Raw genomic sequence first — 25,814 nt, forward strand, 5'->3', positions numbered from 1 at the left:
AAAAATATGTCTAAAGGCAGAGAAATGAAAGGTGTCCGTGGAGTTTTGTGAGAAACTTACCATGGATAACATTTGCCTCTGCAGGCTTCCAAAGTGTTAGAGCAGAAAAATAATAGTAGGACTTGGGATATTTAAGGAGAAAAAGAGCAGAAATGCAGGATGTCAAAAGGTTAATGAAGTTCATTTCTTGTGATTTCTTTTCTTCTCTTTGGAGCCCCAGAGAGGGAAGTAAATAGATCACAGGATCAAAAAGGCATGTGATTAGACAGGAGAAGGGAAGTTCAAAATGTATGTGAAGGTGGATGGGGCAGGGATGCTTAGAGAGGGGAGCTGGGAAATACAGTTCAACACTGATCAATTAGTATATCTAAGGAAGAGGTGTGGATCTAGAACAAAATAAGAGAGCTCTCCTCAGACCAGAGAGTTAGTCTACATTTTCCTTTATAACAGTGGGGAAGATGTGTGAGCTAATGAAAAAGAGACAAAATGTTGAGCTACTTGTACCCACTCACACACACATAGAAAGATAGTCAAATTAGCCAACTTTCATATTGCATTTTGTGTATGCTGCTATGTTTGAGTATATATATATATATATGTATGTATGTATTTCAACATACACAGTCATTTCCAGTGGAAAGCAACTTCTTTGTGCAGAGGTTGTTTCTAAACTTTTATTTATATATTTTTTAGTTGTATGTGCATGTGAGTGGAAATTCACTTACCCCAGTGCCAGTGTGGAAGTCAGAGGGCAACTTTGGAGTTGTTTCTCTTCTTCTACAATGGGAATCTAGAATCAAACTCAGGTCCTCAGGTCCTCAGGTTGGCAGCAAGTCATCTCTCCAACCCACTAATCAGAGTGATGCTGCTAATGTGTTCAGGTCTAACAGATTAGGACCAGATCATGAGATAAATACTAGATCATAAAACATTAATTTGGTATGATTATTATAGAGAATTAAGGTGCATTATTGAGTGACTAAATAGGAATTGGTAGCAGAAATCTATAAGGAATGAAACTGACTAGATAAAAAGTTTTTTTTTTTGACTGGTTCAGAAGAGTCTATGCAAAAAGAGAAGTGTCAGGTAAATACCATATGCTATGGAGAGTTCTAGATAAAGGAGACAAGAGAATGTGAAGTAGGAATTGGCCTTGCAGGTGTCTAGAGAGAAGAAAATGCATTGTCTTTGTATGCTGGGGACATTACATTACACAGACAAAGCCAATAAACAATTAAGTCAAAATATAATTTTGGAGCACAGGCTCAGTGGTTAAGAGTACTTGCTGCTCTTCCAGAGGACACAAGTTCAGTGCCCAGCACCCATGTCAAGAAGCTACAAAGCATCTATAACTCCAGGCCCTGGGATCTGACATCCTCTTCTTACCTCCACATGTACCTATACACACATGATATGCATACAGGCATTTATACATGGATTTAAAGTTAAAATAAAAATTTAAAAAACAGAGAAACTATACATATCACATCAAAAATACATTAGAACTAATAAAATTAAGAAAGCTATTGTAGGTTATAACATTAATATTAGTGAAATACCTATACTCTAGTAATGATCTATCTGAAAAGGATATCAAGAAAACATTCATCTTTATGATAACTAACCACAGGGTAGAATAAATAAGTTTAACCATGTGAGATAGCTGTGCCCTGCGTCTCACAGAACAGTGAGTGGAACAGAGGACATGTCAAAAATTCAGCTTTGAAGATCTAATGTTTCTAAAACGCCATATCATCCAAAGAAACCTAGAGAGTAACTATAAGTCCAACAAAATGCTCATGAAAGTACATTACTTACTTTCTGTTGCTATAATAAACACTGAGCTAAAACAACTAGGGAAGGATGAGTTTATTTTGGCTTACTGTTCTAGAGAGCTATACAGTTCACCACGGCAGGGAGGTGTATCATGCCAGCCACAGGAAGAAGCTGGCTAGTTAAATTTCTCCACTCACAGGAAGACAAGAGTATGGAGAGGGACAAGGGGAGACATGGTCAGTGCCTGAGCAGGAAGTGGGTCCAAGCTATCAGTCCTCAAGCACCTCTCCAAATGATGCCACCAACCAGGGACCATGCGTTCAAACAAATGAGCCCATGAGGGTCATTTCTCACTCAAACTACCACAAATGTATTTTTTCGGAAGAAAAGTAAATCTTAAAGTTTGTAAGGAACCTTATATAAAAGACTCAGATTAACCAAAGTAACGTGTGACAAAAAAGAATGACTTAGGTAACATGAGGCACAGTTTTCAAACACACAAAGTTTTAGAAACTGCAGCGTCCTGGAGCTAACAGAAAGCAGATAACTCAGTGAACCAGAAGAGAGAAAAATGTCCACATAAATATACTCAGTTTTCAGGACAGGGGCCTAGACTACAATGGTAAAGAAGAGTCTTTTCAGAGAGTGAGTGTCAGAACATCTGGATACCCCTAGGAAAGACTGCAATAAGAAAATTAAAGACTTATGTCCATGACCTGAAACCATTAAAGGCCCTAGAAGAAAACAGGGAAAAATTTCCATGGTATCTTTTTTTGGGGGGTGGCAGAATAAGAAGTCAATAGTACAGGCACCAAAGATAAAAATAAACAAATGGGATGAATGAAATTGCCACAGCAAACAAAATGATCTAAAAAGTGAAGAAGTGAGCACAGAATAGTAAGAAATATTTATAAACTACAAAGATGGTAAGAAAGTAAAATCCAAAATATATATTAAAACCTCAAGTAACTCAATGGAGAGAATATAAACCAGTTTAAAATAAGGAAAGGGGCTGGATAAATAACTTATTTTTGTTTGTTTGTTTGTTTTAACATTTGCTGCAATTTTAGAGGACCTGGATTTGGTTTCCAGCATTCACAGTGAGTAGTTCACAGCTGTCACTAACTAAGCTCCAAGGTCCAAGGACCTCTTCATATCTCTGTGCACACTGTACATACATTACTGCATACACACACTCACACAAAAAAAATTAGAAGTAAGTGAATCTTTAGTCAAAAAACTGGAGGAGGTGGGAATGGGGGGTGGGTTGGGGGGAAGGTGAGGGGGGTCGGAGGGGGGAGAACAAGGGAATCCGTGGCTGATATGTAGAACTGAATTGTATTGCAAAATAAAAATAAAAATTAAAAAAAAACTTAAAAATTAGCAAGGAACCTAAATACATAGTTCTCAAACAGTGACATAAAGTGAGTATAACCAGGAAAAATGCTAATCATTCATCACTAGGGCAAATAAAACCTCAATAAAGTATCATCTTCACCTATTGGGATGACTATCATCAGAAGGACAAAGGATTACAAGTTCCAGGGTGAATGTATAGAAAATCAATCTCTGCATGCTGTTAGTATGCATGTTGGTTAATACACTATTATAGAAAACAATGTGGAGGTTTCTCAAAAAAAAAAAAACAGAACTAAAATTAGAAGTACTATGATTCAGAAATTGCATCCCTGGGTGTATATCCAAGGAAACAAAATGAGCATGTCAGAGATATCTATCTGCATTCCCATAGTCACGCAGCATTATTTGAAACAGAGCAGAGATGGAATCGGTCTGAGTGTTCCCCATCAGATGAACAAAGAAAACATTAGTATATACACAGTAGGGTCCCATTAATCCGTAATAAAGAAGGACATCTTAGAATTTGTGACAATGCAGATGAGCTTGGGGTGGGGTGGGGATTATGTTCAGTGAAATAAACAGGCTCAGAGAGACTAAAGCACTGTATGTTTATTGACATTTATATGTGGTGTATACAAAGAACTAAACCAGGGGATTGAGAGATGATTCAGTTGTTAAGGGAGCTCACTACTCTTTTAGAGAGACAAACTCCCAGTGCCAACTTAAGGGGTCATGGGAAAAAGTAGAAGTGTGGTGCTCTGTAGCAGGGTTAGAGTCCTTGCTGAGAGCTCAGGAGAAGCAGTTGGTGGGAAGTAGAGTCCCGGTGCAGTGGAGAGCACTGAATTTTGGAGAGGCTAGTACCATGGATCACCAAGGACGGCAGCATGTGTAAAGTGAAGCTATCTTGAGCCTGTGAAAAAAAGCTGTATGAGCCAAGAATGGCAGAATGGGACAAGCACAGCTGTCCCAGCCCCTTGGAGCCCAGAGGATCGTGAGTGGGTCCCAGATTCCAAGCACTGGGTATGTTTCACTGTTGCTCTTTGCTTTTGCTTTGTTCAGATTGTGACTGTGCCCTGGTTCTCTCTTTGTGGATTGAGAAAGCACTGAGCTTCCTTCTGATTTTTACAGAAGCCCACAGTTGAGACACTGTGGACTTTTAAAGAGATGTTGATGCTTTAGAGAGGTTATGGATATTTTAGGGACTGAAATTTTAAAGATCCTTGGGAGTTTTGGAGAAAAATTGTAGTTTCAGAGAGACTGAATATTTTAGAGATGTTTGGGATATTTTGGAGGGGCTTTGAACAGTGAAAGAGACTCAGTGTGTCTACAAAAGACTAAGTTTTTAAAGATTGTGGGACTTTTAAAGTTATTTATGTTTTATATTGTAATATCAATATGAGATACTGGGTATGAACAAAAAGAGAAAGACTATAGTTTAACATAAATGTTGTGTGTCAAGTTCCTAAGGGGTCAGTTGTGTTGCTAGTTTTATGTCAACTTGACGTAAGCTAGAGTCATTTGGGAAGAGAGACCTTCAGTTGAGGTAATTCCCCCAATAGACTGGCCTGTGGGTAAGTCTATAGCACTTTCTTGATTGAAGATTGATATGGAAGAGCTCAGCTCTCAATGGGTGGTACCCCACCTGGAAAGGTGGTCCTGGGGTATATAAGAAAACAGACTGAGAAAGCCATAGGGAGCAAGTCAGTTAGTAGGATTCCTTCATGGCTTCTGCTTCAGTTCCTGACTCCTGGTTCTGACCCTGACTTCCCTCAGTGATGGAGTATTACCAGAAAGTGTAAAGCTGAAATAAATCCTTTCCTGCCCAAGTTGCCTTTGGTCATGGTGTTTTATTATAGCAATAGAAAAAAACTAAGACAACCTCAGTCCTGAGAAATTGGATAAGTTAAAATACAGTTTTTGTGGCTTGTTACAGTTATGATTTTTAGTCAGGTAAGTTTACAATCCACAATGAAAAAATAGTTGTCAACTTTAAATAAGACATCTACTTAACACATTGCTATATTTGACAATTTTCTTCAACATAAGCTAGAAAGTATTCCACAAAACTTCAATTAGTTCTGGCTGAATACATTTGGCCCTCAGCTGGGCAACCTTTCAGAACATACTAACTTGATATTTACCCTTAACTGTCTGAGTTTGGAGAACACTCTAAACTACCTCTGACATGATCGGATAATTTGCAAAAGATGCAGGGCCACAAATGACACACAGGCTGCCACAGGAAATCAACCAAGTCACAGGGGCATCTGTCCTTCTCAGGAAAAGACTGCGTGGTTGCACAGAAATGTGTGTTGTTCACTGTAATGGTTACCCTGAGTCACAACTATTCAGGGAATCATCCCTCCTTATGTGCATATTTGAGACCAGCTTTGTGGTTTGCATGGCACAGCACTATTCCAGTTGATAACTGAAAAGAATTCTCTGTATTGACAAAACTTAAGGGGAGAAGTTTAGGATGATGTAAATATGAACATCATTCTAAATTTGTTTTTAAAATATATAGTTATAGGACTAAGAAAGATTCTAATTTAGCATCTTTTAATTTTGATTTTATCATCTATCTCAATTGCCTACGTATCAATCTATTTATCAATATATACTTATAATCTATTTATCTTCTTACCAACTATCTTCTTTTAGTATTTTAGTAAAATACACTGGTCCTCAGTTCTCAAATCCTGGGGGCTAAGTGCCCCATTCCAGGGAGAGTTTGTTTGCTGTGCATATGCCTGTTTATCCTTTCTATCATCTGCACTTATCTATCTATCTATCTATCTATCTATCTATCTATCTATCTATCTATCTATCTATCATATATATTATATATATCATCTATCTATCTATCATCTAGCTTTTTATCTATCATCTGTCTGTCTGTATGTCTATCCGTTTCTATTTTTTACCATTTATATTTAATGTATAGCACAGGCTAGCCTTGAACTCATGGTCCTTCTGCCTCAGTTTCCCAAGGTCTGGAATGAGAAGTTTTCACCACCATATCAATATTTTAAAAAATTTATTTATTTAACTTTTTTTTTCATTTTACATACCAAACCCAGTTCCCCCTCCTTCCCCTTCTCCTGCCTCCCCGCCTCTCCCGGTCCCATTCCCATCCACTTCTCAGGTAGGGTAAGGCCTCCCTTGGGGAGTCAACAAGGTCTGGCATACTAAGTTGAGGCAGGACCAAGCCCCTCCTCTCTGCGTCAAGGCTAAGCAAGGTATCCCACCCTACAAAATGTATTCCAAAAAGCCATTATATGTATCCCTGATAAGTCCTGGTCCCACTGCTAGAGGTTATCCAAACAGATTTAGCCACATAACTGTCACCTGTGGTGATAATGTGTTCCCCAAAATATTGTGCACCCTAATAAACTAAATAGCCAGGCATGGTGACTCATGCCTTTAATCCCAGGAAGTGAGCCTTTAATCCCAGGAAGTGATGGCAGAAAACAGAAAGGTATATAAGGCATGAGGACCAGGAACTAGAGACTGGTTAAGCTTTGAGGCTTTTGGACAACAGTTTAGCTGAGATTCATTCTGGATGAGGACTCAGAGGCTTCCAGTCTGAGGAAACAGGATCAGCTGAGGAATTGGTGAGGTGAGGTAGCTGTGGCTTGTTCTGCTTCTCTGATCTTCCAGCATTCACCCCAATACCTGGCCCTGGGTTTGTTTTTATTAATAAGACCTGTTAAGTTTCCTGCTGCAGTCACCCACATTCAGAGGGCCTAGTTTGGTCCCATGCACGTTCCCCAGCTGACAGGCCAGAGTCCATAAGCTCCCACCAGCTTGGGTCAGCTGTCTCTGTGGTTTTTCCCGTGATGATCTTGACCTCACTTGCTTCTGTGATTCCACCTCCCTCTCTTCAGCTGAAGTCTAGGAGATCAGCCCCGTGCTTGGTTGTGGATCACTGCATCGGCTTCCATTAGTTGCTGAATGTAGGTTCTATGATGACAATTAGAGTAGTCAATAATCTGATTATACGGAAAGGTTTAGGCCCCCTCTCCATTTTGCTAGGAGTCTTAGCTAGTCTCATCCTTGTGGATTCATGGGGATTTCCCTATCATCAGGTTTCTCCCTAACACCCTAATCATTCCCTATACCAAGATATCTTTTTCATTGCTCTCCCTCTCTGTCCCTCCCTCCGTTTGACCATCTCAGTCCCTCCTGTTTTTAATAGGATAGCAAAAATAAATAAAAGAAATGAAAGCATACTGGGTATTTAATAAACCATAGAGTCACCCAAGCAGAGTTACCAAACTTGGAAAACTCCTAGTTATCTGACTTTGGAAAAATTGTACTTTGAATCCAGTTTCCTCAGGAACATCAATGGGTAAACATCAAAGCACATAGAGGATGTTTCACAGGCTCATTGGTTAAAGTAAACAGTCCTCAGAGTAGTATAGACTGAAGATGTCATGACCGTGCCATCTCAGCTCCATCAGTCCCTTAATTTACCTGAAATTGAACCGGACACTAGGTGAAGTAAGGAAAGAGCATTTAACCTCTTTTCTCTCCTTAAAGTCCTCAAAGTCTCTCAGTCAAGTTTAGTAGAAATATACCCACCCCATGACCTGATAAAACCTCCCTCTTCCTCCTCCTTGTCTTTTCCTTTGGTTTTTCTCTTTTCCTTCTCCCTCCCTCCTTCTCTCCCTCCTTCTTCCCCTCCCTCCTTCCCTCCCCCTTTCCTTTTTATCCCTTCCCTGCCTCTTCCTCCTCCATTGCTCTCCCTTACCTCTTCTTTCCCTCTATGTTTTGGAGAGTTGCTTTTGGTAGCATGTCAGTATTAGAGAGCACTCCTAAAAAACTAAAAAGTATAATTAATATAATATAAATAATATATAATACAGGGTATATAAGTGTCAGTATCAGGGAACACTCCTAAAAAACTAAAAATATAATTAATATAATATAAATATTATATAATATAGTGGTATACATGTCAGTATTAGAGAATACTCCTAAAAAATAAAAATATAATTAATATACTATAAATAATATATAACAGTGTGTATATGCATATTTTAAAAAGCAGTATGTGGTTAAAGAAGTTCATGGATTGTTTTGTCGAGATGGAGATACAGATGAAAGACTGTATCTGTCAATATCTCAGGCTGGCCTCAGAGTCTATGCAGCCAAGAAATAACCTTAAACTCCTAATCCTCCTGCTTCTACATCCAGAGTGCTGGAGTTACAGGCATGCACTACAATGTCCAGTTTGCTTAATGCTAGGAATTGAACCCAAGGCCTCATGAATACTAGACAAGCCCTCTAACAATCAAGTGCCAATCCTCAGCCCATAAATACCTCATACAAAAGCCTCCTTTCTAGTTGAGCAAAAGGGACCTCACCACGGCAGTATGGCACATGACTTACATAGCTTCACAATACTCCTTGGGCTTCCAGTAAGAGCTTGAGGTGACATTCATATTTTAATAAAAATCCACTGTATGCTAGGTGCCCATCCCAGTTAGCAGAGAATAAATCACCAGTTTTGGGGATGATTTCTGACTCAGTGGAGCAATGGATTGCCCTTCTGCCAGCATTTAATTGAATTTCACTTCATCTGCATATTCCTAGTAAAGCTGCTCTGTTTGGCTTTTACTTCCCTGCACCAGTTCTGCTGACATCTTCTGAGCTCAAAGCTGACTCTCACAGTCTTGACTCAAGCAGAACTCAGACCACCCACCAACTTACCAAGCTCTGTCTCCAAGTGCAAGTCTCCCTTAGAAGGGCTTTCAAATGACTTATATTGTGGTAATTTGTTCTGCCAATAGCTTTGGGGTACAAGCTGTGGGGTGTGGCTTCTTGTCTCTGTAAGTGACTGCTTAAGAGAAGAGACAAAGGTCGAGATAGAGGGTCTCGATCTCTTGGGGTGAGGTGAGCAGACCAGGTGAGGCAGCAGAAAGAAGCTTACAGTTGGTACCATTGGCCTTAAGGAGAACAGAATCTGGATCAGCAGCAGATCTGCAGCATATCTACCTTGCTTTGTATTAGTGAGTCTGTTTCCACATCACACCCCTTAATAAATTGATATATCATCTATCTATCTATCTATCTATCTATCTATCTATCTATCTATCTATCTATCTATCTATCTATCTTTCTACCTACCTACACACCTCTGTGGGCTCTCATGTGGTGCCCAATGCAAGGCCCCAGCACAAGCTCCTCTGAAAAGCCATTGTCCTCATCTAGCCTTTACAAAACCACAGATTCTGGAGCACAGTAGTGTACCCTTTAATCCAAGCACCAGGGAGGAAGAGGCAGGTAGGTCATTATGAGTTCTGAGTTTGGGACTAGCCTGATCTACATAAATAGTTTCAGACCAGCCAAAGCTGCATAGTAAGACTCTGGCTCAAATTTTTGAAAAGAGGAGAAGAAGAGGAGGAGAAGGAAGAGGGGGAGAAGGAGGAGAGAGAGAGAGAGAGAGAGAGAGAGAGAGAGAGAGAGAGAGAGAGAGAGAGAGAGGTGGTGATATATTGTTTAATCTAATAAAGCTTGCCTGAAGATCAGAGGACAGAGCCAGCCACTAGATTAGACATAGAGGCCAGACAGTGGTGACAAACACCTTTAATGCAAGTACTGGGATGCATACATGCCTTTAATACCAGGAAGTGACCACAGGGCAGAGACACATAACACACACACACACACACACACACACACACACACACACACACACACACCATACACACAATAAATAATAATAAATAAATTTAAAGGAATGGTGTACTAATAGTGAAATATTCATGGAAAATATATATTGAAGATCTTAGAATTGTTTCCAGGCTGCCCAACTACAGTAGAGCATACACCTTGAAATGTGGATGAAGTGATAGGAAAACCAGAAGGATGATGGATGGAGGCAGTATGGGGTTCTCAAGTTGAAGTTCATTCATTAATGCAAGAATGAATATTGCATTGGCAAATTTCTACTCACAAAGATGAAAACCTGCACTCAATTTCAAAGGGACCAACCATGTTTGTTTATTTAGCTCCTTGCTTGCTTCATACACTTAGTTCATTATTTTTAGTATCCCTCCTCACAGACACTGCACCCTAAGCATGTGCAGACCAGTGCATTCTCTATCTGGTGCCACCTCACTTCTTCCTGAGTCACAATGTCAATTGCCTACACACATTTCATGGCCTTCCCAGATTCTGCAGAGTCATGTGTCTTTTGTTTTGTTTTAGGTTATTTGCTTGGAAAATCTAGTCTCTGGATTTCATTCTCTTTCTTTCTATTCTAAAAACACCCATCTTTCAGAAAACAGCATGACAGGGCTGTAAAATAAGAACTTGGGGTCATCTATAATTTGAGACAACATGTCAATTGTGTAAGAATTTTTGTATCTAATTACATACTTCATTAGGGATATGCAATGCAAATGGTTATTTCTGCGCAGGCGTGTTCACCTTGTTTTCACTGTATAATATGTACTGTTGATGGTACACTCTACAGAAATATTTTTTGAGATAGCTAGGACTGGATTTTGACTACAATTATGCCAGCTATAAAGCTATTGTGTTGAGTTTGGGAAATATATCAGCCTGTAAGTGACTGCCTTGAAGTCTAAGGACCTGAGTTTGATCTGCTAGGACCAGTGTGAAAAGAGTCAAGCCTGGAGGTAGATGCCTGCAATCTCAGTGCTGGGAAGGCAGAGACAGGAAGATCACCGGGACCCCTTTGCCAGCCCGCCTACCCTGCTTGGGCGGCTCTAGGCTTATGAAGTCTTTACTGAGCATCTGCTCACTATACACTGTCATTACCATAGTCACCATTGCCGAGTCTATGATGATGATGTGAATACTGGTGAGGAGTGGTGGTGTGCTTTTCTGCTTGTCTCCAGACACACTGACTTGTGACCATCAGTTCTCCAACCTAGCTATCCTCGTCTTTCAGACTCTGTCTAGGTATCATCTCTACTAGAAGCAGTCTACAAAGATCTGGTTAAGTGACATGAACTGTTCCCACAGTGTGGAACATTCTATAGACACACACCATTCATTGATTATCAGAACTAGCTACTCTGGCTGCTTGACACCCCTACTACACCATGAGCATTTCAAGTGCAGACACCCAATACATCTGTCTGCACATCACCCTTAATTCATATAATGGCATGAGATGATTATTTCCCTCATAACTACCATGTAAAATCTTTGTTGTGCAAACTCACTCACGGAAGACAATGAATCAGCCATGTTTTCTTAAGAAAGTTCCGAGTAGGAAACGTTCCACATGGGACTCAGAGTGAGATAACTTCTACTTTATCATTTCTTATGTTTTATCCTGAGATGTCCTTAGCATTTGTACCACAGGGAAAACTGCTCCGACAGTGTGTTCCTCTGACCTTTGTGTTTTTGGCTGCTTTACCTGTTAGATGTTCTCCGTCAGTGCAGGGTGCTGTCAACAGCCTGCACTGTGATGGCATACCACTGACTGTCTCCTACATGCCTCCTGACAGCTATCTCCACAAATAAAATTTAAATTGAAACCACTCCAAAAAATACCCATGACCTCGAGGAGATTTATCAGCTCTCCGGGTGGATGTAGTAAATGAAAAGTTATTATTCTTCCCTCACACAAATTCTGTCTGACAGATGGTATTTGTTATTTTAGGAGAGGAACAGTCCACTGGGTCTTTAAGGGGCTCATTTAATGGTCCCTTTGTACCCTTCCCACAAATCTTTTGCTGCTGTCTAAGAACACACATACAATAAATTCTACTGTAATATAACTATGGAAAAATGAGCATATCTTAGGGTTATGAGGATGAGATTAACTGAACCAATTTATATGAAAGACCCAGGAAAGCTATCAATGCTTCTCAGCCACATATACAGAGTGGAAACCTGTGCTTTTCAAGTTTCCCATGAGTTATTTCATTGGGTTTTCATCATATTTCTGTAGAACTAGCCTTTTCCATGTAACATATTTCCTAGCCTTTCTCAAGTGCTGCCTGTGAGTGAGACTGGGTTATGTAATTACCACCACACTTCATTTCACACAAACACAAACTGAGGCAGAATTCATGTCTCCAGGGTCCCTCTGAAAATCTTAACAAGAGAGTTTCATTCCCCAGAATCCATGCAACAAGCTTATTGCCTCCACGGACACATCTGTAACCCACCTCTGTCACAGGTAGAAACAGAAGGATCTCTGGGGCTTGTTGGCAATCAGCCTAGCCACAGATTTAGGGAGAGATTCGGTTTCAAGGACATAAAGTGACAAAGAGAAAACAGGGCCCCTGATGTCCTCCTCTGGCCTCTGTGTGCACACAGGCACGCACACCCACCCTCACACATATACCATACACAAATACATAACAAGAAGTAAATTAATCAAATAATGAATGAATGAAACATAAATTGTGCAAAAATCAATATTCAGGAGCAGGAATTTTCACTTCTTTTTTTGACAAACTTTTTAAAAAGGGAAGACTTTACTACCTTCCCTGTGTGAACCTAAAACAGTTAATTCATCATTTTTAATTAGACAAATAAATCTCTATGGTGGATTAAAACATACCAAAATTAATTGTATTGTAACTTTGTGAAACAATCAATAAAATAAGTAAAAGACTGACTTGAGATGTTTTCCATACATTTGCATCCTACATTAACATCAGTGTGCTTTTAAATTTGGAAGGGTAGGGGATGGCAAAATGGCTCAGTGGGTAAACATACTTACTGCACAAGTCTGAGGATCTGAGTTCAAGTCCTGGAACCCATGTACATGTGGAAGGAAAGAACTGAACTCACAACATGTATACACACATGCACACACACACACACACACACACACACACACACACAGAGAGAGAGAGAGACAGAGACAGAGACAGAGACAGAGACAGAGATAGAGGACAGACAGAGAGGCAGAAGAACAATTACAACATCTAAAGAATGGATTGGGGAGTGTAAATGATTGCAATGATTTTGGTAAGCCTTTTCTTTCCCCCAGTATTCCTCACAGTACATTTTAAAAACTACTTGCCCATTTGTAATACTAACACTCTACTGCTAAAGGCTGGCTTCAATCTGGGACTGTGATGTAACAGTCACAAAATAACTATACAATTCTGGGTTTGTCACAGTAAAAATAACTCAGTCATGAGCAGCCATGACTGTTTATAGAACAGTAACCATCATGCTTAGTCACCTAAACAGCTCACTCCCCGACCAAGCGATTCTAAATAGCTTTTTATTTTATTGTATCACGAAGAATTTCACTGTATACCCTAGGCTACTCTTGTACTAACTATGCAGCCTGGGCTCCATTCAGAGTGATCTTCCGGTCTCAAACTTCCAAGCGCTGGTATTATAGGCATGGGTCATCGTACCCAGCAACAGCTAATCTTTTTTGCTTTTTCCACCAAGCTATTTGCACTGAATATTTTAATGTCTTATAAATGTTAGTTTTTATACAGTGCATTTACATTTTTATAAAAGTATAATCATACTTTCTAAAATATTTCACATGCTTTCCCTGTAAAGCTTCAAGGACTTTTACAAAATGTATTTCTATCTCTACTTAGAAACTTGGGCAATGCAACTAGTTGATTAAAAAATGATGAATTGTCAGCACTTTTATTTTTTAGATTTATTTTTATTATTTTTTAAAATTAAGTGTATGTGTGCATCTCTGTGGTATGAACATGCAAATTTGGTACCTGCAGAACCCAGAAGGGGGCAATATATCCCCTGGCGCTGGAATTACAGGCAGTCGTGAGCTGCAGGACACGGCTATAAATCCAAACTTGAGTTCTCTGGAAGAACACTTGGTGCTCTTGATCAGTGAGCCATTGTTCCAGGCACTGCCTCGCCCCACTTAAGTCTTTAAATAAACATATTTTGGGACAGTTCAGATTATAGAACAGGTGCCAGATGGAAGAAAGGGTCCTCCATACTCAGCACCCAGCTTCAACTTTTGCTAATGTTATCCTTGATGTGTGTTAAGGTACACTGCTCAAAGTGAAGACTGACACATTACCCAAACCCAGACTCAATTCAGAAGCCATCAGTATGTCCAGTAATGCCCTTTCCTATTCAGCATCCACCCAGATGACTCATTTTACTTGTCCACTACCCTTCTCTTTCCTCTACTGCCCGTTTTTTAGTACTTTCAGGGTTTTCATTGCCTTGGCAGTCTGAGAAGGACCAATGCGTTGTGATCTGTCCTTCAGTCAGGGTGGCCATGTGCGTTCCTCATCATGAGGCTGAGTTCATTGAGTTTTCAGACTAAGGCCTCAAAGATTCAGTGCCATTCTGATCAGCATGTGACCTGATTAGCATAAGGTTACTGTCCCCTCTTCTTTACATGTCAGAGGAATAAGGCAAGTCCATCGGTTAAAGGACATAAGAAAGGGGCTACTGACATGGCTTAGTTGGGAAAGTGGGGGACACGCAAGCATGATTACTGGACTTCGGATCCCTCGCCCCATATAAAAGGGTGAGTAAAGTAACTATAGCGCAGAGCTAGACAGAGACAGGAAGCTCGCTAGAGCTGTTTGGCCACCCAGTCTATCCAAATCAATGATCACTGGGTTCAGAGAGAGATTCTGTCTCAAAAATATAAAGTGGGAAGGTGTTGAAGACCTCAACCTCTGGCTTCCATGTGCACACATACATACTTGTGTGCACACACTCATGCATATGAGCAAACGCATTTCCTATACACATACACACAAAAAAATGTATCTAGGAGTCCATGAAAATATTCAGGCCAATATTGTATTTCACCAAGAACATTTATCGCATACAATCCACACCACCTAGGATTCTGGATGTTCTGCTATGTGCAGGCCTTCTTAACACAAAACCAAATTGTTATCCTTTGTACAAAAATGAATGTCACATCAGATATTCTTGTGTGTGTATGTTTATATCAGGGCCAAAAAGTAAAACTCTGTAACGTAAGTAAATCACAATACACTTTCATGGGCTTTATATATGCTAAATTGTTTGGGAAAATCCTGAGTGATCAAGTGAAGCTGTCCACTATTTTTAGGGACATAATCAAGGCCTTAAATATCAACTTAGAAAGTAATGTACCTTAGTGTAGCATCATTAATACTTCATGAACTACAATGTGGTAGACCTGTTATAGCATGTCTCTGCAGCTATAACAAGGTGTGGTCTTCCATGTAGAAGTCAATGTATTTATTTAGACTTAATGTTAAAAGTCAAAAAAAGGATAATATTTATTTGAATGTTACCTTACAGTTTTGAATCCAAACTTGTTTCTTCTAAGTTGATATAAACACCTGTACTTTATCATACAGTCTAAACATTTCCTTTATTGGGCTTTATTTTAAAGATTTTTTTCTTTTCATAATTCACTAATAGTTCAACATTAAGTCTTTAAATATCATGTGTGGCTTTATTATATTCTTTGTAATTATCAGGATCTTTGTAATATTTGCTTTTACTCCCTACATAATTTATTATGTCCATGTATTTGTATATATGAGAGCATGTGCATGTGAGTGCAGCTGCCCAAAGAGTCCAGAAGAGGCCACTGGATCCACTGGAGTTGTAGTTTACAGGTGATTGTGAGCTGCCTGATGTGAGTGCTGGGAACTGAGCTCACATCTTCTGGAAGGCAGCAAGCATTCTCAATTACTAGACTGACACTCTAGCCTCAATATCAGCATCTTAAAGGGGCAGATATATAAAGCAAATGTGGTTTCTATCACATAAGGTTAATGTGAGGCCATGGGAACATGCAGCTATGATCTTTCTGTATACCCCAATGAAATTCAACAAGATTGGCAGTGTGGAAACACAGGCCCTCACACTGAATTCTCACAGTCCACAGTTATGGATACTTGTGAGAGACAAGATGATTGAATTTCAACTTGTGTTCAGGAAACCCAGACTTTATAGACTTCTCCAGTGGTCATTGCTAACAGCACTATTTTTTCACTCTAATCTGCTCTGTGTTGTCTAAAGGCTTGCTTGTTGCTTTAAATGACAGGTGGGACGGAAGTGGTTCCTGTTCCATTGGATCAACAGAGAAAGGAAGATAGTTGTCTCCACCCCCTTGCTTCCCAATACAGATGTCAGGATTCACTAACTTAAAAACCAAACACTTCTCTTTACTTTTCAAAACTGTTTTAACTATTTTACAGAACTACACTGGGAGTTCCGATTCCTTCTTCCATACATGCCAAACCGGGTTCAAACCCCTGAGAATCACACAGAACACTAGGTCAGAGAGCATTGGGTATTTCACAGATCCAACCCTGGTGTTGCCTGCAACCAACCTCCAGGGAGTCATCTGACCTCCTCATTCTTTTGCTTTTGGCAATGCACATGCAAAGTTCATATACAGGCTGGTAAAAATGGCTCAGGGATCAAGAGTCTACAATGTTCTTGGAGAAGACCCAAGGTCAGCTCCCAGCACCCATGCCAGAAGGTTCATAAAATCTTTAATTACAACTTGAGGGGTTCTGATGCCCTCCACAGGCATGGCATTCAACCTGGACACATACATACACATACACACACACACACACACACACACACACACACACACACACACACACACTATGATTAATGTGATTTTTTTAAGATAAGTATGTAATAAAGTGAAAAAAGAAAATTAAAATCATGCCTTTTTGACTCTGTGTCAGAATTTGGTTAATTGCCCTACGCTGTGCATACATATGTTTATTTGCTCTGTGCTGTACATACATATGTATGCTTTAGGGTCATGTTTGGCTTTCATGTTAAGTTCTTTGTTGTTAATCTTTTGTTATTAATATTGTGGTTTCTAGTTGTTGCTGACATAGATGCAACTGAACGTAACCATTATTCTCTCAGACCTACATTATTCACCATTTTTTAAATAAAAAATACATTTATTTTGTGTATAAGTATGGGTACATGAGAGTGTATGTGATGAAGGAGGGGGAGGGAATACATGCCATTGAATATATATGAATGTCAGAGGATGACATGCAAGAGTCAATTCTCTTCTTCCACCATGTGGGTCTCAAGAATTAAACTCAGTTTGTCAAGCTTGGCAGCAAGTGTCTTTACCCACTGAATTATCTAACTAGTCCTTCTTCATAATTTTAATGACCAGGAAAGGGTGTTAATTTACAAATGTCATTTTATCCTTGTAAAATATCAGTAATAAGTAGCCATGTATGATAATAATAAATGGTAATAAGAAAATTCAATGTTTGACTGAAGTAAAAGTGTTTTCTAGATAAGTTTTTCCAAGAATTCCCTTTTAAAAGAAATAAATATTTGTTGTGGGATATCTGCACACTGTGTGAAGGTATATTGCTATGAATTGTTTAATAAAGAACTGAACAGCCAATAGCTAGGCAGGAGGTATAGGCAGGACATCCAGGCAGAGAAAGAAGTAGGAAGACATAATAGAGGCACAGTGGAGATGCTAAGAGATACAGAGAGGAAAGAGGAGGTGCAAGATGGAATAGAGATAACACCACATGATAGAAGCTAGATTAATATAACTGGGTTAAAATGGCTTAATTTAAGTTTTAAAAGCCAGTTAGGAACAAGCCTAAGCTATAGGCTAAACTTTTATAATTAATATTAAGTCTCTGTGTTGTTATATTTGAGCTGGTGGTCCAAAGTAAAGTCCAACTATAAATATTAGCTCCCCTAAATGAATGACATATGCCACAAATTGTTATCAGTTTTTAGCTGATGAGAACTTGCAAATGTTTATTCCACTAGCCATAAAGGTAGTAACTCAGGGGCCAGTGAGATCCTCAGTAGGTAAAGGCATTGGCTGTGCAAGAACTGGACCCTGTATAGAGGAAGGAAAGAATCAATTCCCTAAGCTGTCTATCCTCTGGCTTACAACTCATACCATAGCACACTTGTACACATATTCTCTAACCCCAATAAATAAATAAGTGTAAAAATAAAAGTATAGAGAACTGAGATGTCAAACACTCCAATTAGACTGGTGTGACCTGCAACACATAGTTCTCATCCACACTGACCAACAAAAACAAAGACAAAATGTCTTCAAGGTTTAGAGCTTAGAATGGACACTGTCAGTTAGAGTCCCAGTGCTGGGAGCATGTGTGGGAATTCATCATTGCTGAGGTGGGAGGTGTATTTCTCTCATGTTGATCCCATCAGAGAGCAGGGTAACAACAGAAGCAAAATAATGAAGACAATTGTGTTTATTCTGTTAGTTTTGTGACTATTAGAAGCCAGGTAATTGTTGTGGTTTGAATGGAAAATGTCACACAAAAACTTTTGTGTTTGCATGCTTGATCCCCCCATAGTGGTGCTGTTTGGGGGGTGGGTTATGAGACCTTTACAAGATAGAACTTGGGGGGGAGTGTGTGACTAGGGGAATGCTTTCAGATTTTATAACCTGTCCCCACTTGCTGTTCTCCATGCCATGATTTCTGGGCAGCCTCAAGCTCCTGCCACTATAATGCATTGTATTCCCTCTGCCACTGTGAGTCAAACAAGCCCTTTCTCCTTTAGATTGCTCTTGCCAAGATATTTTATTGGAACATAATGTAGTACAAAAATAGGGAGAAGGAAGAAGTTGCCCCAAAGACACAAAATATACAATCTACTATGAATAACAGTTGCCATTCATTCATTCACTATCTCAATACTCTTCAACTAAGATGATTAGGAATACAAGGGTAATTGAAGAACGGCCCAGGATGGACTGTCTCGGCAGAAGTAAGAATGCAGAAAGCAATGAGGCTTGTGTGAAGTAACTTGTGGAAGGATTTGGGAAGCTGGCTGTAGTTCTGCATGGAATGTTAGAGAATGAAACGATTGTATGATATGTGTTGATATACAGGATGAATGTACTCCCCAGCATGGAAGTCCTATTACCCAGCCTGTTGCTACTGAGAAGCAGTAGATCTTTAAGAGAAGGATTGAGTCAGTTTCCTCAATTATGAGTTGTGTTGAAAGAGGGATCCTGAGTTCTGAATCTTTCCAGCCTCCCATCTCACTGTATAATACCACCTCTGTGAAGTGATCTGAACGAATTCCCATAAGCAGAGCCACTCAGGAGCCAGGAACACATTCTTGGACCTACATTTTATAACTAGTCATCCAGCTTGGGATATTTTTTGTAGAAACAGTAAATGGAAAAAAATCAAAGTATCATAATTTTTACCCAGGAAGAAAGAAGAACAGAGAGAGGTTATAGTTATGATAGTGAAAGAAACAGCAGTCACTCATGTGGGTTAGAAGGAGGAATGTTGTCTGGCCGTTTTTGTGGTTTGGCCAATGTCTTGTTTTTGTCTTGACTCATCAGTTCCCAAGGAGCCTTTTTCGGATGCCATACTACAGAAAAACAGTAAGTCCTAGCTATATTTACAAGGCCTGTGGCAATCCATTAAGTTCTCTCTCTCCGTCCCTCTCTCCCTTCTCTCTCGCTCCCCACTCCACTTGTTCAACAAATAACAAATATCTATGGTACTTTACTATGTATGTGGCTCTAGACTTATTAGTGTATTTTATGCCTCTTGCTAGCATGCACACACACATACACACATACACACACACTCACACACACACACACACACACACACACACACTCACACACTCATTCACACACACTCTCTCTCATCATTTACTCAACAAATACCTTGTGAGGAGTTTCTATTATGTCTGTGTTTACTAAACTTATCATTACATAATTGGTACTCCTAACTCTCATTAAAAAGCAAGGCTCAATGTTAGAGTTTAGGGATGGTAACTACATACTGGAGAGAGGTTATGTTACCATCAGGGTGGCAAGAACACCCATGATGCCTTCAGAGGAAAGAGGTGGCATTTAACCAAGAATCAGAGCACACATACCCTTTTGCCAGTTTCAAATAAAAAAGTGCATTGTGGGAAAGAGTAGCAAAGGGGAAGAGCCTAAGACATGGGAGGAGCACACCAAACCCAGAAGTGAGTCTGAGACAGGTTCTAGCTGGTGAAGCGGGTGAAAGACACCCTTCCTTTCTTTCTCCAAAGGCTGTATTAAGGAAGATTGTGATAACATTGGCCCTTGCTAAATATTAGTTTTCAGAGTGATGTGCAATTGATACTGGAGTCAACATGACAGGATCTAGAATCATGGAGGAGATGAGCCTCCAGGTACATCTTGGAGGAATTGTAATTAGCTCTGCAGCGTGTCTGTGGGGGAGTGTCTAGACTGGGTTAAGATGGGAAGCTCTTCTCTAATTGTGGGCAGAATCCTTCCCATGAGCTAAGAGTCCTAAACTACATAAAAAGAGAGAAAGATGGCTGAGTACCAACATTAATTATTTTCTGCTTCCTGACAGTGCCTGAAATCTGACCAGCTGCCTCACACTCCTGGTACCAGGAGTTCCCCACCATGATGGACTGAGCCCTCAAACTAAATCCAAAATTAACATTTGCTTCCTCAAGTGGCTTTTCTCAAGTGTTTCGTCACAGCGACAGAAAAGTAATTAAGACAAGTGGTATTAAATACATTTGTGGGGAATGAATAGTTGGAGAGTCAAAGATCACAGCAGAAAGAGCCTGGTACTAAGCCAGCCCCATGCTGGGCGCACAGAGATAGTCCCTCCTTTTTCTTTTCCTTTCTCTGTCCCATTAGAATGCTAATCTCCTGTGGAGAAAGAGCCCCTGGCTAAGAGTGAATTTTAGTCACTGAAGAAAGATTGTTCTTATGAAAAGAGGAGTCTTCCAGTTTTGTAGAAATTTTACTTGATTGTGAAGAAAGATAAAAGCCTTCGAGAAATTGCATCCCAGTGCTAAGAAACCTCTCTGGTTGTACAAATCAGACATTCTTTTTTAACTTTTGTTCAGACTATTATTAAATACAGATTTTAAAATACTTTCTCAACCAAGCATTATTAAGTGGTAAAAAGTAACAGTGAAGGAAGACATGGCAACTTCTCAAAGGGTCTAAGATAGGACAGACTCTAATCTTTCTTTTATAATTTCAAGGCATCTCAGGCAATAATAAGGAAATTAAGGGGATGACCTTTCCATGTTCTTTCTAGATAGAAATTATAGGATAATGTATGCTAATAAGTCCTTGTAGTTAACAAAATAGGAAAGGACCTCTTTGCGAACTCTGCATTATTTAAATTATTTTTTTTTCTGTAGAATTAAGGATCGTTTTATTTCAAAGTTAAATTGTGTGTGAAATTGGTTCTAAGGTTTTTTAAGCAAGAAAGGCTACCTGTGGTTTTCCAACTTCTCTTCCCATCTCACAAGTAGTACATATTTATTTAAGACAATTTCAAAACTATAAAAATGTCTAGGAAAGAAAAATAGCACCCATATTTGGGGCTTCACTGTACTTCTGCTCAATAATTTTTATCTATATTAACTACATTCAACTTAAAAAATTGTCATAGGCAACCTCCTTAGTCTTCCTCAGATTCAGCCCCCATCAAAAGGCCCTCTCTAAATCTCTACTGCTTCAGGTACCAATCACTCTTATATAAGATTTATTTTCTTTTTCTTTTTGTGTGTATGTGTGTATGTATACATACTTGTGGAGGCCAGAAAGGGCATTGGGTTCCCTGCAATTGGAGATACAGGTGGTTGTGAGTCATGTGATGTGGATGCTGGGAACTGAACTGGGGTCCTCTCTAAGAGCAGCATGTGCCAGGCATGGTGGCGTATTCCTTTAATCCCAACACTCTCCGGAGGCAGCAGCAGGAGGATCTCTGAGTTTGAGGCCAACCTAGTCTACAGAAAGCGTTCCCGGACAGCCAGGGCTACACAGAGACACCCTGTCTCAAAACAACAACAGTAAAAAAACCTCAAAAGACAAAATCAAAACAACAACAGAAATGGCAGAGGCGGCATGGGCTCTCACCCACTGAGTCAACTCCCTAGCCCCTGGTACTGCCTTGGTGCTTCTTCTCACCACACTCTGTCACTGTTATCCTCAAAAGTCCCCTAATCTCTTGCCTTTCACATATGCATGGAGAGTGTTCAGACTGAAGAGTGTCACTGACTTCTTTTGTATGAATTAAGCTTCTGTCTCCTCCTTTCTTCTCCACCAGAACTTTACGTACCATTCAATACAAGATACTGAAAATTGTTAATGGAAATGTACGTGGAAAGTAAGGGCACAAATAACCCAGGGAGAGCATGCAGATGCCTGGCACCTGTGCATTGTAGCAGCAATTGACTCTCTTCAGATATCAGACATCCAAGTAAGTGGGAGCCATGTGTTGAAATTGAGACAAAGGAACGGACTGTACTGAAATTTATGAGTGACAGTTGAACATTCACTCAAGAACATAAACTATGAATGAAACACATTTATAAACCTAAATTATATGTAATTATTTCAATAGAGAAACTAGAGATTGTATGGAAATCCATCTGAGGTTCTATTTTTAACTAAGGGAGCCCAATCTGTGCCATCAATAGTTAGAATAAGTAAAATGTAAGAAAGTATAATCATATCTTCACTAAGAATTTAATTTTAAGGGCAGAGAATGTGGCTTGTGGGAAAAAAAACACTTGACATGCAAGTATAAAGACCAGAGTTCAGATCCCCAACTCCCATGAAAATGTCAGGGGAGAATGAAAGACCTCCATAATCCCAGCATATGAGCAACAGATATGGAATTCTTGATGCAAGACAGGCAGCTAAACTATCTGAATTGGTGAGCTCCAGGTTCAAAGATGAGACTCTGCCTCAATTTATAAGACAGAGCTGTCCATCTCTAGCCTACACATGCATGTGTATGTACACATGTACACACACACATGAACACACACACACACATATACATACATATATATATATATATATATATATATATATATATATATATGCACATACCACACATACAGTAACTTTTAGTTACTAAAGGGAAGCTATTGAAAAGGAGGCCATCATCATTGCACTGAAGGGCATTGGTTAATGTTCTAGGGAGGAGCCCTTTGTTCTGAGTGATCCTGGTGGTGTACCCAGTTCTTTCCCCTTGTCCATGACCCAGCATATGTGGAGGTCTCCATCAGATCCATGGGATGCTATTGCTCTCCTGGAGATAGCTCTGATTTACTGCAAACTCCCATTAGTCACACGTATAAACTTGACATAAATAATATCAGTGTATATTTTCTTCAAGATTTCCTTTATAATGTCTCTCTGTGTGTGTGTGTGTGTGTGCGCGCGTGTGCGTGCGCGTGCGTGTGTGTGTGTGTGTGTGTGTGTGTGTGTGTGTGTGTGTATGTGTGTGTTCTTATATGCTCACGCTTGCAGGTGTCCAAAGGCGAGAAAAGGGAATCAGGTCCCCGCAAGTTACAGTTACAGGATGCTGTAAGCTTCTGGGAACCACATTGAGAGACGCAGGCCTCAGCAGAAGTACAGCCACAGCAAAAATGGCCTGAGCAGCCCCCCTCCCTGCCGCCCCACTAGTTACAGAGAGAGCCAGAATACCTCCCCCTACAGGGAAGGGCCAATCAGAAGCGGACAAACAAATCCAGGTGTCCCTCTGCTGAGACTAAAATGTTGCAACTCCCTAGACCCAAGAGAACCAATCAGCTCAGTCCAGATACCCCTAAAGAGGGCTGGAGCCAATCCCAGGTCTGTAACTAGTTACTCTTGGAATCCCCCAAACCCTCCCTTGTGAGCCACTGTAAAAATCCTTGCCCTGTGCAGCTGGAGGTCTCTCCTGCTCTGCTGCTGTGTCGGTTGAATGGAGAGGCCTGAATGAACTCTTATTAAAGACTATGGTTTTTTGTTTGTTTGTTTGTTTTTATCAGATTTGGTCTTGGTGATCTTTTGGGGATCTGGATTTTGGGCATAACAAAATGCAGTTGAGTTAGAAGATGAGTGAGCATTCTTAACCACTGAACCATTTCTGCAGCCCCTTGGTCTAGAGACTCATTGATTGGTGAAGGTTGATTCTGATTGTCAACTTGACAAAATCTATAATCACCTCGGGGATAAACCACTGTGCACAGCTGCAGGGAATTCCCTGGATTAGGTTACATGAGGTGGGAGGTCTCCCACACTTTTGGCGCACCATCCTGTCAGCTGGGGTCCTGGCCTCCACAAAAGGGGGAGATTGAGCTCAGCACAAGCATTGAATCTCTCTCTTCTTTCTGACTACCGATGCAGTGGGACCAGCTGCTTCCTTTCCCGCCACATGTCTTCCCTGCTGTGATGAACTGCACCCTTGAGCTGGGAGCCAAGAGAAACCCCGCCTTCCTACAACTGCTGTTGTCGAGTTTGGTTTCCACATCAACAAGGCCAACCACTGCTACAAGGAGGAAAGAAATTCTGGTAGATGAAAGTGCTGAGCAAGTTCATGATGAATTGTCAGAGCCATCATGCTTAACATATTTAGAGAGAGCCCAACCTGATTTTCAAGAATAATGTTATTTTAGAATATATCTCAAACAATCATATTCTGTATAAGTAGAGAGAGACTGTATATTTACCTTTTCAAGGGGATTCCTGTATCTATTATCTTGATGTGGTGACAGTTTCAGTTGTAAGCATGCAATGTCTTGTTCTAATTATGCTTCCACCGTCAAATAAAATATAAGGCATATTTGCTTGTACCAAGAATGTTCTAAAGGGTAGGGTATTGCTTTCAGAGACAGGGCTCATTTCACCCTCTTCAATAAAAATTACAAAAAAACAAAAACCACACATACTCTATTCTTCCTGTTTTCCTCTTGTTTGCACCTTGTGTCTCCAAGATGTATTTCTTTACTTGTACTCTATTAAAGTGTCACTTTATCCAGGTGGATGTCACATGCCTAGCATGCCAGCACTCAGAAAGTAAAGAGCCAGATATCAGAAATTCAAGGTCGTCCTTGGCTACACAATGAAAACAGGTCAGCTGGGGCTACAAGAGAAACTGTCTCAAACATACACACAAGGAAAGTATATATAACCTTTTTCTATCTCCTTCCCCCAGCCCTTGACTTGACAATGAGGGCACTCTTCTCATTCTGACTCAAGTTCTCTTCTGAGTCTGTATATATATTTTGTCAATAAGCTCAACAAGGAACTGGGCCTTTTAGGTTTCCAATAATACATGCATGAAAGTGTTATCAGTGCTGGGGTTTTTGATAACTCGGTCCATAATGTGCTTGCTGCACAAGCATAAAGACCTAAATTTGGACCCACACCCCATTTATAACGTTTGGTCTAGCAGTGCATGTCTATAACTTCAGCAGTAGAAGGGGGGGTGCAGAGACAGGCATATCCTAAGAGCTCCCTGATCAGCTCTTCAAGCCAACTGGTGAAAACAGGAAGCATTAAGAGGAACTCTCCAAAAATATGCTGGAAAACAACTGAGGCAGACACAGATGCTCACCTCTAGCCTACACACACACACACACACACACACACACACACACACACACACACACAGAGAGAGAGAGAGAGAGAGAGAGAGAGAGAGAGAGAGAGAGAGAGAGAGAGAGAGAGAGAGAACAAATCCATTTTCCAAGTAGTAGCTGGAGAGGTGGAGGGTTAGCCTTTATAGAACTCTTTAGGAAGGAAACACAATCCTAGAGAATAATTGGGAGGAAACCTTCCCAGCTAATGGCAGATGAGTTATGATTAAGAAAGTTACTAAAGGAGGTGCTTAGAAGACATGGAAAAGAATGATTCAGTTCTGAAGGTGAGAAAATGTCTCCTGACACTGTAAGCAATGTGTGTA

General features: G+C 40.1%; 1 long non-coding RNA gene across 1 annotated transcript; it reads left to right on the forward strand.

Annotated features, from left to right (window-relative positions):
- Nucleotides 1-3,877: 3,877 nt before the first annotated feature.
- Nucleotides 3,878-24,732, forward strand: LOC128109365 (uncharacterized). The gene is made up of 3 exons (XR_008217803.1): nt 3,878-4,155; nt 22,182-22,334; nt 24,257-24,732. It is a non-coding gene; the product is annotated as an uncharacterized LOC128109365 (long non-coding RNA).
- Nucleotides 24,733-25,814: the final 1,082 nt, after the last annotated feature.

The sequence above is a fragment of the Peromyscus californicus genome, unplaced genomic scaffold, assembly GCF_007827085.1.
Source record: "Peromyscus californicus insignis strain IS unplaced genomic scaffold, ASM782708v3 Scaffold_14__1_contigs__length_90479793_seg_2, whole genome shotgun sequence".
Lineage (NCBI taxonomy): Eukaryota > Metazoa > Chordata > Mammalia > Rodentia > Cricetidae > Peromyscus > Peromyscus californicus.